Raw genomic sequence first — 18095 nt, forward strand, 5'->3', positions numbered from 1 at the left:
AGAGGATGCCTAAGGTAAAAAGCAATGTTAGTATTTCACTGATGCAGTGGCAATTCACAAAAGTGCTTCTATGAATTGTGAAAGTATATCCAGGTGTATGAATTTGAAGGCATGCAAGTGTTCAGATTTTGCTTCAAGCAGCATTTTTTCTTTGCATCAGAAAACCTCTGAGACACAAGTGGTTAAATGAAGAATAATTAGAAGCAAGTTGAGATTGAATAAGCATAATTAAAGTACAGACACATGCCTCAATATTTTCTGTTAATGAATATTTATTATGTTCTTTTACTGCTTGCACAAACATATATTTCTGTGTATATTGTTAGTGCTAGTACTTTAAATAAATTTTAAAAGCTTTAATTTTAATACTGAACTTCCATTTTAAATATACCTTTATTTAAATTATTCATTCAATTTTGTACTTTATAACCTTTCACTTTAGACCACAAACAGTTCTATAATTGTTGGTCAGAATGTTTGTTTCTCTAGAATCCTAAATAGTTCATCAATTTAATAAGAAATGCCAAATTTTAATCTTTTGTTTTCCTAAACTTGCAAATTAAGTTATTCCTTAGATGAGAACACTCTATTAATTATTTTAAAAGGAAGTGAAAAAGAAAACAAATGAATAAGATAACGCTATTTGAATTTAAATTCCATTCTGAGAGCATAAAGTGAAGTAAGGGTTCTCATATCTTGATGATAATCCCCAATGTTTTCTAATTTAAAAAAATTACCTTTTCTACCTTTCTTCATTTGCTTTTCTACGTTATTAGTAGTCTTCTTTTTTCTGACTTTTTTTGTTCCTACAAATTTTAGTCATGCAAATGGAATATTATTTGCAAACACATATAGCATTAACATTCTTCGCATTCCATTGTATATTGTAAGTAGTCTCTGTGTACATTAATGTTTTTATTTTATTTGAAGTTTATTTTTAATAAAATTTATTATTAAATTTTCTAAATATTTACCTTTTTACTCTTTTCTTAAAGTCCTTGCATTAATCTCTACGAGTTACTGTCTCTTTTCTAATTTATGTTTGTGTTTTTTTCTGTTTTTTAGATAATACTGTCATATTCCTTTCCTTAAGTCAATTTGAATATTTAAGTAATTTATTTTCTCTATAAAAAATAATTTAAATATTGACTGTATAAATGTAAACATTTTAATGTACATTCTCTGATATTTTATATGTCATAAAAAGTTTTCTTTTTTAAAACATTTGCTTGTTTGTTCAGATTTTGCTTCAAGCAGCATTTTTTCTTTGTATCAGAAAACCTGGGACACAAGTGGTTAAATGAAGAATAATTAGAAGCAAGTTGAGGTTGAATAAGCATAATTGAAGTATAGAATGATGCCTTAATATTTTCTGCAATTCAATATTAATATATAAATCAACGATCTTTGAAAATACAGAAGAGTTTGTTTGCTTGTTATTTAGTTCTTTATAAGGTTTATTTAATATTACCCTCGGATAAACAGAATTTTTATAGAAGGGTGCATTATTTTTAGTCCAGAAACCTCAAAGCACATTCATAAATAATGGCTAAAGTAATAATTACAATGAATCAAAGATATAGAAAAACATATATTCAGGACTCACAAACACCTATAAAACATCAGCAAAGTTAAGATATCTTCTGAGAAAGATGCAGTGATAATACAAAGAATAGCAAAAGCATTCCTGGAGTATTCGCGGCTACTGTTTCATTGTAACAATGAACAAAAATAATTTAAAAGTGGAAATTATTTGTGTTGTTAAATCTAACTTGAATGAAAAAATAAGTAATAAAATACATTGAAAATAAGAGATAGCAAAGAAAGATGAAGTAACATTAGCTTTTTACTAATTTCACTATAGTAATAATATCCTATTTGTCTTTGTTATGAAAGTGTTATTATATCCTTCTTACTTTTTATTTTCTTTTATTAGCTACATACTCATGTATACACATATATTTGCTATATATTACACTCATATTGATATTTTTGCTTCATATGTAAACTTAAAGCTTTTAATTTTGTTATAATCATAATAATTTTCACCCTGTTATGTACTAGTTTAGTGAGAGATAGAGGAGACCTGCATATTATGTCTATATTAACTATTGGATATTTTATAGCATGGACAATAAGACTGCACCATGCAAGAAGACTGAGAAGTTTAGCAGAGTTTTCCATGAATCTAATCAGAGTTTTAATGAATCTAAGTGGGGGTGGGGGCAGGAAGGAGATTATCAAGGACTAAGAGGAAGAGACCATTGTAAAATTCCCAAGCTTTTGGCTGGAACCCAGAAAAGCTGTGACATAGAGTAACATGTATTAAAAATAGCTCTCGAAATAACAAAATTCCGACTTTGATCATCTCAATCTCTGATTCGCATGATCTGTGACATCTACTGAGAGAGCAAAGGAAAGATTGTCTTTGGACCTTAAATGTAAAATGTTGAACACATCATATATAGATAGTCTTGTACTTCTATTTGAAAAATAGTGTGGTTTTGTGAGTATGTTAGTTTGCTGGGATAATTAATCTTAATTATCTCTTTAAAAGCCCTCTCTCCAAATTCAGTCACATTCTATGGTGACGCACAGTAGGCTTCAACATATGAAGTTGAGGGATACATAATTCAGTCCAGAAAAGTTAGTGACAATATCTATCAATTTTTAATTGCTTAAAAATATCTTTATTTCAACTTCATTATTGAGAGGATGTTGCCTCCAAGTGAAGATAGAGTTCTGGGTTCTTGTTCATTTTCATTGCACTGTTCAGAGGAGTCATGATGTTGTATTTTGTATTTTTTTGATTTTTAGCTATGTCAGTATGATGTGGCCATATATAATTTTTCTTGTATTTATCTTGGATGAGGTTCATAGAACTTTTTGAATCTGAGTCTCAATGCCTTTTCATCAATTTTGGAAATTTTAGAGTATACCTCTTCAAATATGTCATCCATCCCATTCTGTTTCTTTTTTCATTCTTAGATTTCAGTTTTATATATATGATATCTTCAATCTATCCTTTATGTCTCTTAATTCTCTTTTTTTCAATCTGTTTGTATCTCATGGCATCATTCTTTTTATATGTAAGACTGGGAATCTCACATTTCACTAATCCTCTTTGACTATGAACTATATGCTATTAAAACTATTCATTATATTTTTAAATTTTTATTTTATTTTCACCTTTTGAATTTTTATTTGATTTTATTTTGTTATCTTGGTCTAAAAGCTACCATTTTATCATTTGTTTTTTCTTTGTTCTATCTGTATTTTCCCCAAATTTTCCTCTGTTTATGTCTTCTTTTGAGTTAATGGAGTGTTTTTGTTTGTTTTTATGTACACTTTTGAGTTGCTATTTCATATCTGCATTGGTTTATTAGTTATACCATGTATGGGGGGCGGAGGATAAGCATTAGAGTACACATCTTTAATTTACCACAGAGTACAATTGCAAGTAATATTTCACTTTGCGTATAGTATAAGAACTCTATAATAGTATACTTCTGTTTCCTCTCTCCCAGCCTTCATACTACTTTTGTCATACACTTACTTATTCAAATGTTATAAACCTCACAAACATTATTATTATTATTACTTAAAGCAGTTGATTACTTAATACTTTTAAAGTATCATAAGAATGATATTTAAATTTGAAATCATAAACTTTTCTTTAAAAAGGAGATAAAATAACATTTCTCATGAGTAGAATAAGATCTAAGTATTATAGTTAATGTTATTTTACTTTCATAAGTCTTACGATTACATTAAACTACATAATAATTATTCTTAAATTATTGCTAAAATTCCATTAGCTACCTAAAAAATTGTCAGTATATTTAAAATTAGATTCTGGTAATTCTGCCATTGAAATAAGTCAAATTAAATTGAATAACAGTTTCTTCATCGATTATTTTTGTAAGTTTCAAATAGTCAAAGGGTACAAATTTTCATTTTTAAAATTAATAAGTTCTGGGGATCTAATGTGCAGCACAGTGGCTATAGTTAATAATACTGTATTGTATACCTGAAATGTGCTAAAGAGATCTTAAGTGTTCTCATCACACCTGCAAGAAAAGATGACTATGTGAGGTGATGGATGTGTTAACTAACTTGATTGTGGTAATCATTTCACAATGTATATGCATGTTAAAGTATAATATTTTATACAGTAAGACAAAATATAGAATCTCAAAAATATTTTCTTTATAGAGCAAATTATCAAATGCCAACTTGCATTCTGTATCAAAGATAATTCTATGACTCAATTATTATTTATAATATAAATATGAGCAATTTGCTTCTCATAGTTTAGAATTTGTTAAAGAACAGGGCACAATTTATATCTAGTTTGTCCAAAATTCTAGGTTTAATTTTAATAGTTACCATTATAGCTCAAAATTAAACAATTGACCCTAAGATTTACATATGTACATGGTATGAAACAAAGAGAATCTAAAAGAACATTCAAAAAACAATCTCAGAAATTTGACTCTGGTATCCAACTTTTCATTAGTTAATTGTAATCATATTTTCAAATCTGCATAAAGCTTGACCTCAGAGGAGGTGAAAAGGGACACCTTTAGCTCCTTTCTGTACCCCCTCTCTAGCACACATACAGCCTGTGAGCTTATGTACATTCATTATTTCTTATTCTATAATTGGGAAAGTAATTATGTAAAGAATGGAAAAATGTTCTTGCTAAAGAAAATTAACAGAACACTGAGATTCGCAGAAAAAGAACCTGTTGCTGAATGAATTTTTGTAGTATATTATAGATATTTATCTAGGTAGCTTGACAATCTTTTCGAATGTCGATTTTCATATATGTGGAACATATCAGTTGCTATCTTGCATAGAAAAGGAATAACAGAACTATTACAATGAATCATTAGATATTAAAATAGCAAGACTATAGTTACTATGTTTATCACTGTCTCTAAGAATCCTTGAACCCAGAAAATGATTAGGAATATTTAAGGATGATTAAGAATGCTTAAAAGTATTTAAGAATGATTAAGAAGTTTCACGATTAAAACAATTTAAAAATGATTAAGGATTAAGAAGAAAAAAAATTAATTGTAATCTAACTTAAAAGGCCATTTGTATTAAGAAGGGGCTCAAAAATAACTTTAGGCTAATAGAGTAATTATATTTTTGTGTCTTTATGTGCATTCACTGGGGATAGCATGAGGGGGCACATTTACAATGAAACACATTCTATGGGTGAAGGAAAACAAAGATATGGAGACAATAAAAATGGTGGCTCAATTTTATAGCCACACATTTCAGCATAATTAGGACAAGAAATGTTTATATATAATTAACAAGAGTGTCTTATATAATGTTCTAATATTAAGACAAATTTAACTATTTAAAAATACTTTCAAAGGTTTGCATTTTATATTGACACAAATAAGGTAAAATTTAAATGAAATACAACGATGTCAGACTTATGCAAGCTAAGTGTAAGCTAAGATTCACTCTTTCACCCAGGGCACAAAAATCTGATTACAAATCAATTGGGTAGTCTCATAACTGTTATAGAAATGAATCTTGAGCACATTATGTTAGATTATTTTACTACTCGTTTACCTTAAATTAAGGATTGGTGGTATGTCCAGTACTATGTTGAAACCTTAAATATTGAAAGGCATTTTTCTTGCCCTAGAGAGATTTACAATTGGCAAGATAGTCTGTCCATGCTGGGAAAAAAAGAGACTAATAGAGAATAAAGTGCCAAGTTTCAAGTTAATTTCCAAGGTTAACTTTTGTTGAATACTTTATTCTTCCATAGACCCTTAATGTATTTATATATTATTTGACACTCTTTAAGATACACTAGGACAAGTTATGTATTACATGAATTATGTGAGTTATAAAGACCTGAAATTCCCACAAATAGTGAAAGGAGGAAGGTAGTGTGATGAACTCACCATAGAGAATCCTATAACCTAAGAACAGAGATGCTTTAGAAGAACAAAGTATGATGTTGTACCTCTGAGTTTAAAAGAAAGTGTAGAATTATTTTTCGCAGCTACCAAAAATCAAGTTATAGCAATAGTTTACTCATATTTGTATAGTATGGTTTTCCCTTGATTTGAGTTTAGATCACATATAACATTTTATATAGTGCTAATCAAATTTTATTTTAACTGTTTATCATTTAAATACTGTAATTTAAAAAAAACTTACAATTAAATATGAGTATATGTCGAAATATGTTTTAGGCCTGTATTTTCAAATTTCTTAAAAGTGATAAATCTGAGTTAATAAAAATTATGTAATGTTCGCAAAGAGAAAATATTTTGCATATTAATGTGTCTCATTCCATTTATCATTAAAAAATATGAAATTTCATCATTTGTAAAGTTGTCCATTTCGCATCTTATCCTTACTGCATCTAATGACTTTTTTTCTTTCATTTTTTTTTTACAGGTGACTTTATTTCTTATGAACTTATGGCTTTAAACATATCTACTGTTTCTTTTTTTATTTTTATTTTTCAATACTGTTGATAAACAATATTATATTTATTAGTGTCAGGTGTCTAATGACACCTGACATTAGTTCAATACTTTTCAAGTATTGAACTAATGCTGATATTCCTATGGAAAATTAGAAGTGAAAATTATTTTTTTAATAGTTTATTATTACTTTGTATTGGTATTATACTTCTTATTGTATTGATACAAATTCAAAATATACCAAACATGGTTGGAAAATTTAAATTCTAGGCTTGCAAACCCAGATTTAGGAAAGCGTCTTCATATCTTGGTCACTGTCCAAGGCAGAAACTATTCAGCTAGTGTTTATACCTTTGCCCAGAATTCCATTCAATTCCATCTGCATTGTCTTGATTTAGCCCCTGGATCTGGATATTTTGGAGGGTCAGGAGAAATAATGTGTAACCTTCTGAATATACTAGATTTCAGTTACCTGCAGGACTGCTGGCAGACATTCCACTAAGAATTTGGATGTATCAGCTTCTAATTCAAGAAAGAATTCACAGCTGGAAATAAGGAGATGAAGATTACTCATCAGCATATAGACAGTTTAATCCAGATTGTGGTTCAGAACTCCCAGTGGAGAATGCAAAAAATAGAAGAGAACTAGGTTCAGAAAGAATAAAATCTACTAGAATACTTAAATGAATAATGTAAATTAAATGATATATTTGTCTTGGTTCAAGAATAACATAAGAGTTAGAAGAACAATGAGTAAATATGTTTAATGTTGGAAATCTATTATCGTATTCAGTAAGACTTTTGTAGTTAGATCAGTAACTCTAAGAATAACAGGACAAATTCAATTCTACATAAACCAGTCTATTTTTATTTGGAAAAGCTAATGAACTGAATGATATAGGTGAATGAGCTCACCTGAATACAAAAAAAAAAAAAAACCCATAAAATAAATAATATAAAATAACTCCAGCTTTTATTTCAGTTCCACCACTTAACTAATTGTGTGTTTATTGGTTAACGAGATTTTTTTAACAATTCTTTTTTTAAACACTATTCTTTTAACTACAAAATGAGGGTAATAATGCCTATCTCATATATTTTGAAGACTAAATAAAATACTCAATAAATATTAGTTTCATTAACTCCAAATTCACTATAAAATTATTTTATCTATTTCTCAACGAGAAAATATACATAGGTGTTTATATTCTACCCTTATTCCTTTAGATTGAAGTTGACAAACTTTTTCTATAAAAGGCCACATAATAAATATTTTTGGCTTTGTGAGCCGTATAATATCAACCACAATTACTCACTTCTGCCATGTTACACAAAAGCAGCCTTAGGCATTACATAAAAGACTGAGTAGGACCGTGTTGCAATAAACCTAAAAAATAACATGGGGAAAATTACTCAATATTTTAATTGCCAAGGTAAGTGTGAATCAATATGTATGTATATAGCCTTAATATTAATTTCTTGGAAAATGTGCAGACAGTAGAGTCTTCTCAGTTGTCCTATTGGAAAGATGAATAAAACTGATTTTCCAGCATCTTCCTCTACCTAATTATGATGCTCATTATCATGTCTGCACTTGTTAGGATAATGTTTTTTTTTTATTTATAGTTGCAGAATAATATTATTATTTACTAAATATTATTTAGTAAATTAGAATCTTTGAGTTCACCATGGTACCTACATAGTTTTAGCATTTTGCTATACATTATTAATTAAAACATCTTCAGTAAAATTAAGCCAAATTGGATAACAGAAACTTCTAGAATGATAAACTAAAGTGAAACAAAAACATCTTTTTACAAAGTAAGCAAATTTACAAATATTTTGCTTATCTAAACCCATAAATGTAAATATCCCTAAATGCTGGAAAATTTTCTTTTCCTGTTATCACTATATATATATATATATATATATATATATATATATATATATATATATATATTTGCCTTCTGTGACATTATTTTACCATGGCTTAATTCTTATAATTCTCAACTTTAAATATTTAGCCTGTCATCCTCCCAGAGCTGTCCAGTTACACATATTCAAATTTTCTTTTAAGTATTTCTCTTTCATATCAAACAGATTATATAAAAAATAAAAAATCTCAAACAAATAAATTCTCATAATTTTCTAAAAAGAAAATAAGATTCCTGTTCCATATCTCTATTAATGGCATTGCTATCCCTAAAGTTATATTGTTGCAAAAGTTAACAGAGGAGAGAAGGCTTTTAAAGAAATAATTAAGATTAATTATCCCCAGCAGACAAACATACAAACACACACTATTTTTCAAATATAAGTACGAGACAGCAAAAATGAGGTGTTTAACACTGTACATTTAAAGTCCAAAGACAATCTTTGCTTTCCTTTCTCAGTAGCTTTCACAGATCATGAGAATCAGAGATTGAGATGATTAAAGTTAGATTTTTGTTATTTCGAAGGCTATTTTTAATATACAGTATTGTCTAGCTGATATAATCTCAATTCCCAATCCCCTTCTTTCTGGACATTTTTTAATCAACTGTACCTGTGCAACAGAGATCTATTCATGAGGTATATGATAAATGTAGTGAGAATTTTAGAAAAGAATATTATTTGTCATTCTTCCTTTTTCCTGTAAGATAGATAAGATAACTTGAAAGCAGAAACTATCCAGTGACCATGAAGGAAAGGCCATTAGAATATCAAAAACAGTAGCTCTAGTATAATTGAACCTCTGAAGACTAAACCAATGCTAGCAGCCTCTTACCTCCAGACTTATGTGAGAAACAATCTCATGTCTGAGCCACTGTATGTAGGCTTTCTGTATGTGCAGTTAAAGCATCCTAACCAATTCAGCTGTCTTTAATTTTTCAACTTGCACTCTTATCCCTGTTACATCGTTGGTTTCCAATTCTGTTTATTCTTTTCTCAGAAAAAAATGTTTCTATTACTACTCCCAAACATTGCACTTTGATTATCTTATTTAGATGAAACTTTAAATTATCCAGAGCAATAGATATGGAGGAAAAAAACATTCCAATGTTCTATTATTAGGATGGCCATATGTCCTAATTTTCTGGGATAGTCAGTTTACACCTGGTGTACTGGCGCAATTATTAATAGCATCCCTTCAACAGTGTCCAAATTTAACAATAAATTATATGTTGCCCTATTACTTACCCATGTAAATCAGTTTAATTAATATTCTAAATACTAGATAATTAAAAACTGGAAAAACTGTCATTTAGTGGATTTGGAAGAACATAGTGACATTGATTGTTCATTTCTCTCAGTGTCAGGCTTCTGATCTCTGGACTGGATATTTTGGCATTCTATGTGATGCATATTAGGCGAGATTTAAATGATTTGGGCACTATTGAAAATTGTTTTGTTTCATGGGAAAACTGGGCATAAACTTATAGCCTATGAAGAAGCAGGATTCATAACACAGTGATTCACTGTCTAAACAGACTTCAGATCTCTTCTAGAATTCCGCACTCCTACTGCTGTCTTCAGAAACAGGTACTGTTCATCACTTTTACATCAACATCAGCTGTGAGTGACTCGACAGGCTTATTTTAGTCCTGGAACTACTCATAAAAACTGAAGTTTACTTAAGGTTGGCTCAGCTGCTTTCTGCTACATAGAGAAAGAAAATTTGGATCACTGGGGTTTAAAAAATCTTGCTGGTCAAATCAGTAATGTCCAGTAAAAAGATTATAGTGGTGCTCCTCAGAGCAAATGTGGTTTATGAACAAACATAACTTTTGCTTTCTTTCCCCTTCACAATGACCTGTGTGAGCTATCATACACAGAAGTTGAAGAAACTCTCAATCCAACCCAGTCAATGACTATATTTTCTTTTAAAATATTGTTTTATTTTACTTTCTATCCCAAATAACAGTAAAGTGTCCTCCAAATTCAAGCTAAATTCTGGAGACTATCTTTCTGAATATTGTGCTACCTATAATGACCTCCATATATTTGATATCATAGTAATCATCATAATATTAAGCTTCTCTATATTTTGTAGTATGTGCATTGCATTATATTTTTTTATTATTTAGATTATGTAAAATAAAATTAATTTAAATTTTATGTCCAGCTTCCCAAGTCTTAAGAATTCTCCTCTGAAAGCAAGCTCAAACACCTGAGCTTGACATTCATGATGTGCACAATAAATCTTAGGTGTTGTACCAATTTTATCTCTCCAAATACCCAACATAAACCCTCTTTCATGGAAGGCTCATAGTTCATTTTCATTTCTCATTATAAAGCATTACTCAAACATTTTCTCCAACCATAATATTTTCCTCTCATGTTTTTAAAATCTAAATTCGTTCATCTCACAATGGAAATACTCCTTGTCCAAATAAGATCATTTCAATTTCTTTCTTCTCTGACTCTAAATGGTATTGGGCATCTGTGAAATATATTTTGGCATGTTAGTATATCCTACTTGAATTAGTAAATATTCTTTTGATGTTTCTCATATTCGTTTTCTAAATAGTTTCTGAAACAAATCATATATTTGCTTTGTATTCCATTTTTGCCAATTATTGCGCAATAATAAATATGTGTAAAATCTTAATGAGCAACTTTCAGTAAAAGTAAATGAACAGATATAATGTTGGTCAAATTTAGTAATATGTGGACTTACAAAGACTCTTTGTCCTACTCTGTGTGCTAGCTTATACTTAAATATCACTGAGAAAAGTGCTTTTTCAGGTTTTTTTTCCCATTTTTTAAATCTCTTCCTTTATATTATAAATCCATGTAAAATGGAGAAACTATATTCTCTACACTATTTGTATTACAGGCACTAGTAAAGCAAAATATAGACATGAGCTCTTCATAAATATTTTATGATCTGTCTTCTATAACTTTCTTCCATATTAAATTCCCCGAGGAGCGAGAATCAAGTTCCCAATCCAGCAGTTTCTAACTGAGAAAGGCGAGCTCATGCTGATTTTGATAACTGCTAGATCAGAAAGTTAATATGCCTTTCTCACTGCTGGAGATATTGTCTGTGACCAAAGGTTTTCCCATTTTCTACTGATGTACACACAGAACTCTCATTAAAACTATGGAAGTTTTGCATGTACTTCACTAAGGTACATACCCCTTCATGATGAAAGATGAACATTCCTAAAATAAACTCCTTTTACATCTAAATTGCAACTTGCAGGAGGTCTCACTCCTGAGCTATGCACAAATAAAGAAGAGGAAGACTGTCCTGTGGATAATGAGTATATGCAGAATTCTTTAGTGAATAATCACAGACAGTGGCTAAGGCAAGATGCAGCTGTGCATGCATAATAATAGTCTCAAAAGCTGAACTGTTTGGAGCATGATTTGTTGCTGTGATAAAAGAAATTAATCTAGAGATGAAAGTCATTATCGCACTGGCTTAACAATAAAATAAATTTAACGTGATTACATTTGATATGAATTTAAGAATGTAGCATAGTCACTGGATATCAAAAAGATTCTTAGAAGACATGAAATATTCATAGTAATAATTATTTAATAACAGGAACTATCTATTCAAAAATTTGGTTATGGTTAAAAAGGATATACAAACAATAAATGATTCACATTTAGGATGAATATGACCTGGAAATCATCCCTTTCTCGGGTAAGATCACCTTCCGAAGTGGATTTGCCAAAAATGGGGTCCAAAATCTGACTTGCATAGAAGAAAAGAAGAAGAGAGGCTGATTCTTTGACTCTCATCCTGCCTATTATTCTTCTCCTTGCTGACTTTTCCTACCTTGTTCTTTCTTTTTGTCTCTGCACTCATGCTTTTCTACAGTCTGATCTCATTATATTTGATCTCTCCCCCATTCATTCTTACCCTTTTATTACACCAATTACATCCCTCCTCTATTTCTACCTCCTTATCCATGATATTCCAGGAGTTAATTTTTTATATATATAGATAAAAATGAGGTGAATATAAAAGCTGTATGCCAGCTCCCCCAAATCTACCCTTCTACCTTCCGCCATCTTGAGGGGTTATTGGTAGTTAAACAAGAGAAACCTTCTTCCAGATAAATGGTTTTCAAACCTAGCTGCATATTTAAATCACTTAAGGAACTTTAAAAAAAATACATGGTTTTGCCCCACCTCAAAATTGTCAAAGATGGAATCTGCACATCTGTATATTTTACAATTTTCCCATGTAATTCTAGCAAGCTCAGAGCCACACAATTCATCTTTCAATAGGAAGGTTGAGAGACATAATCAATTTCCAAATATAATGAATTTGAAATCTAAATTGTTGGTGTGAGGTGCCATCTATACAAGTAACATATTGCTGATCCCAGTCCCTATGGCCATTATTTGAAAACCAGTAAATCTGCCCTCGTATTCCTCCCCATGAGTATTTGAGTCCATATGACACATTTATTTTATGTTTAAGTAAGTTTCTCTCCACCGCCACTTTAGATTTAATGATTCTATCTTCTTTCTGTCAATTATGTCTGTTGACAAGCCCTCTGCTATTGATGAAGCATCACCCTTACTACCTGAAAAAGATGACCATCAAGGAAAGTGAAGATTATGATAATGCTTTTGAGTCATGCTCCCGCTGAGATTACTGTGCTGCCTTCTGGAGCTGATAAAATGATCATTAATCACTAAACAAGAATGTTACTATTCTCACCACCCACCTACATGCTACCAACACTCAGAGGCATTATTAGTGCAATCAAATAAACCACTATTTCTTTCTTGAGCTTTTCTACGCAACTGTGTCAATTTAGTGTTTTAGTCACCACATAAATTCTTAAACACTAACGGGTATCAGGCTCTCTGCTAGATGTTTCCAAGTAACTGCTTCTGTAGTTGACAATACTTCTAGATCAGTTTCTGCTTTCTGTTGACATCCATAGAAACAACACGGCAGCATCATTGCCCTGCCCAGTCTTCTTCCCAACCGAAGAGAGAGAATTCCTATTTCTACTTTTGTGACACATTCTATTATTTTGGTACAAAAGCTCTCTTGGCTAGTTATTGGAATTTTCTCACAGTTTCGTGATTTGAAAATGTTTTTTGACTGTTCTTTTTAACAGTCTACTTTATCCATGCCCTAGGGAGTTTGAGGAGAGGAATGTGTATGCTTAGGTGTGAAGGGGACTTTTATTCTGAATGATGTGCACTGTGCTCTGTTAAATAACTTTTTTTCTGAAGCCAAAGGCACTACTCAAAGAAAAAAATTTCTCCATCACTTTTTCCCCTTTATCAACTTTTTTCAGAAAGTTCCTCATTCTCTCATGCAAACAGACTCCTAGAGACATTTTGTGGACATAGGGGAATTATATGTAGGCTCATGATATCACTTACGATAATTTAAGTAATTTTTAATTTATCATTTATTATTTTATTTGTAATTTAAATTTTTACTACTCTTTATCAGTTTCTAATAATATATATTTGTTCTTATACCAAACTATTTAAAATTGTTATGTAGCACATTATATATAACATATGTCTTAGTAAACGGTAATCATTTTGTAGGGAAAGATCCTTGATATTTTGGCCAAAGTATACTCTGCAGACCAGCCAGGGAAATGATTCAGAAAGAGCGTTGGTTTCTCGATTTAGAAATGTAACAAAAATGAATCTATAAAATAAACTATAATCTATCAATACGTCTTATTCCTTATTCCACAATAGTAATTCGCAGCCATTATCATTTATATCAGTGTTATCAAACTTGGTGATAAGTATACATACTGTGACTACATTTCTACTACTAGGGCCCATAAAAAGGAAAAATATTACAAAGAAAGTAAAGTCTTTTATATCGAAACCCAAGAAATACAATATATGACCAGCAAAAGGCAGTGGGAGACCACCAGCCTCTCCATTGATATAGGCATTTTCATTTTATCCTGGGATCTTGCTGATCATGGAATTGTATCAAATATTCTTAGCAGCATGAAATAATCAACAAACCTGAACCAGAGAAAGAACAAGATCAATAGGCAGAAAAATATTCTGATGGATTAAAAACTTTAGTTATAAAATTTGGGACTACAAAAACCTCTATCTTATTATGCCTCTATTAAATATATATTTTTAAAAATGATTTTTAAAAGGCATTATAGTGTGGGTACCACTCAAAAAAAAAAATCTGGCCCTGCACAGACTTTCCTTGATGTGATTTATAACATATAAGTTTCTTAAGTTTAAAACTAGAGAAAATAAAATTACCTTCGGGAAGACCAGAGATTGTTAGTAACACTTTCATTTTCCCTTAGATCTAAGCATTTCAAAAATATGATTCAGAGGAATAATATGAGATACAATAAACCACATACTTCCCAGAAGTTTCTCCAATTCACTTTAAATTCCCTTTCATAAAAGCTCTTTCTTCTCATTTTCTCATATTACGGTCTCAGCACTCTGTCATATGGGCACTTTCTGAGGGAATGTTCCTTGTGGTGATAAAGATCAGTTTTATCTCATGGAGGTCTACGCAGACTTATTCCTGTGAATGTTTAGTTTTCAATGAGAAATTTTAATTATATACTTTCATTTAAATAATAATTTACTATGTGGAATCTAGGAGAAAAAAAGAACAAACTAATCAAAAACAGACTCACAAATATAGAGGACAATATGGTGACAGCCAGAGGGGAGTAAGGTTGGGAGACTAGGAGAAAGGGGTGAAGGGTCAAAGAAGTACAGGGATGATCACGGGGATGGGGAGCCCGGCATAGGGAATACAGTCAGCAGTGAGGTAACGGCTATGTGCAGAGTAAGAGAAAAAATAGAGTAATCAGGGGGATCGTTTCATAAACTATATAAATGTCTAACTAATGTACGGTCTACTTGAAACTAATAAAATAAATTTTTAAAAAATCTATTACTACCAAAAAAACCTGTGACTCACCTAAATAGACAATTTTTTAAATATTACATGATTTTATTGCTGGTTAGTACCAAATGATGCTTTTTACTATTAGCAAACAGTAATGAGAAATAGCATTACCCTCGACTGGACTTCAAAGTGTAGTTAGATCAAATGTTACCATTAATTATCTGAAATTAAATAATACTCTTTGTGGGCAAAATAGATTTCCATAAATGGTCCCGAGTTACCATCCCTTGTGTCCTTTGCAGGTCAGTGAATAGCAATCCACTTACCCACCCCTAATAACTGAACTGGCCTGTGGTTCACACTGACCAATAGAATGTGACAAAAATTATTCTGTGTAAGTTCGAGGCCTTATGAGGTCCTGCTGCTTTCATTCTAGCCCTCTCAGAATGTTTCACTGTGATGAAAAAACAAACAAAAACAAAACCAGTCTAGCCTGTTAGTCAATGAAAGGCCATGAGGATAGAAACTAAGACATCCCAGATGAATTCAGCACCAACGCTCAAAATTATAAGTGGTGCCATGTTAAACAATCTTACCTGGTTGAACTGTTGATGCACCCGATTCTGGGGAAACAGTGTTTTAAAGTCATTGGGGGTGGTCTGACACCAAAGATACTTCATGTAGCAGTGTCCTATTTTTAAATAGTAATATATTTTCCATCATTACATGAACATCATACACATATCTTTAGCATTCCTTAATCCAAAGTTACCTGAAAATGTTCACAAAACAAGCATAACAGGCAAATAAGATAGTTTTTCTATGATAAAGAATAATATATCTTTTATTATTTCAACATGACAGGTCACCCACCAATATCCCGGGGGAAGTTTTTGAATCTCAGATGTTTTGGGGAGTCAGAGGTTAGAAGAACACTTTGATTTGAGCTCTGCCTAAGAAATTAATACTAAATATTTAGTGACTTAGAAGGAAAAGCAAAATTTTCTATGGTTCTTTGCCTTTCCAAAGGTAGAAATTGAAAGAGATTTTTTTTGTTCATCATAAGAATTTATTTTAAAAAGAAGCATTCTTCTTCCAATTTTATATTGGCTTTTCACTGTATAGTTTTTGCTTATTTGACTAAAAAGTCAATATTCTTCAATGGAATATTTTAGGCTAATGAAACTACATTGCAAAAAATAATCTAACAGTTTGACTTCTCTTTCAGTAGAGGTTTAAAATGGTAGATATCATTATGTTATACTAGAAATCGAAATGACTCCTCTTGCTATGCTCAGGAGAAAATATTGATAAGCCCAGAGAACTAATTGGGAGAAGATTATCAAAAACAACCTCAGCTGTGGAAATACTCTGATGTAAATCAGAAACTAAGAAGAATGTGACTCCTTCAAGGAAAAATTTGGTTATAAACTATTTGAGACCCTGAAAACTAGTGTTAATTTTATGATTATTTATATTGTTTTCTTTCAGAAGTGCATTATTAAATACTTCTTTTGCATGACTCTTTATATATTCGATATTAGGAATAATTATCTTTTTACATATCCCGTATTAGTTGTAAAAAATTAAAAAACAATTATCAGTGTATAGGACAAAGTATCATGAGTGAGAAGAATTACTTTGAAAATACTTTACAACTTAAATTCGGCTGAAGTATATCGGTAAAAACTTGTTTTAGTCTTAAATTTATTCTGTAGACAAGTTATGGAAAGATATAGATATGATCACTTAGACAATAACTTAATTACATGTAAAATTAAAAGGATTATTCAGAAATAAAATGAGTAGAAATATCAAAATACCAAATATTGAGTTCACTTTTGGTTTGAAGCTACACTAAGATCTCCCAAGTGAAACACAGCGAAACTAGAGTGCTTTCTTATCCTTGAGCTGAATTATCTCATATTATATGAAGAGTAAATATTTACACCCTCAGTTACTATGATAAATATAGGTACGCCATAGGAGACATGAGGTCAAAGCATTTATTTATAACTACCTTAATAAATACCATTCTTTTGACTAATCTTTTTATTGTAATGCACTTTAATTTGACAATAGAATTGACAACCTCTTTCTTCATTTTCCAAGGTATGTAAATGATGACATTATCACCTTAGCCAGAGAGCTTTATGAGTCAATGAAAAAGGCAGAATAGAGCCAAAGCTTCAAAAACTTTAATAGTTAACCATTTATAAAAAGTGGCACTTTTTAAATGAGCAAGACACCAAAAACTATCTGTGTAAGAAAAATGTCAGAATGAAATACAGCAAAGGGAGCTTCATACTGAGAATCTTTATCAGAGTGTACAAGTCTTTTCTCAAACACGGCCCTTATCTGAGTGAGAAGATCATAGGGGAAATAATTACTAAAGGGTGCATCTAGCTGAATTTCTATTTTATCTTTAGCAAGATCAGAGTTTATGGCTCCTGTTGGATGTTAATTTTGAATGTGGGTAATGCAAGTTGCATTTTCTAAAGACCTGATGAAATGTGAAGATGAACAATTTAAACTTTCTCTAATCAAAAAATATTTCCAGTAGAATATAAAGACATCACAATTAATTAGTTTTTAAAAATTTTTCTCTTTTGATTTACTCTCAGGTTATTAGGATATGAAACAATATTCTATGTCTAACAAGTGGGAAAAAAAAGAAAAGACTATTTCACTCTTAGAATGAAAATTAAGGTAATTAAAACAGAATTAAATAAGGAAGAGCAGCGATTCAGATTTTGAAAACACTTTCAATAGAGTTATTTGATTCGCTGGATTCA

Source organism: Pteropus medius, unplaced genomic scaffold (assembly GCF_902729225.1).
Source record: "Pteropus medius unplaced genomic scaffold, Ma_sr-lr_union100, whole genome shotgun sequence".
In the NCBI taxonomy this organism is placed as follows: domain Eukaryota; kingdom Metazoa; phylum Chordata; class Mammalia; order Chiroptera; family Pteropodidae; genus Pteropus; species Pteropus medius.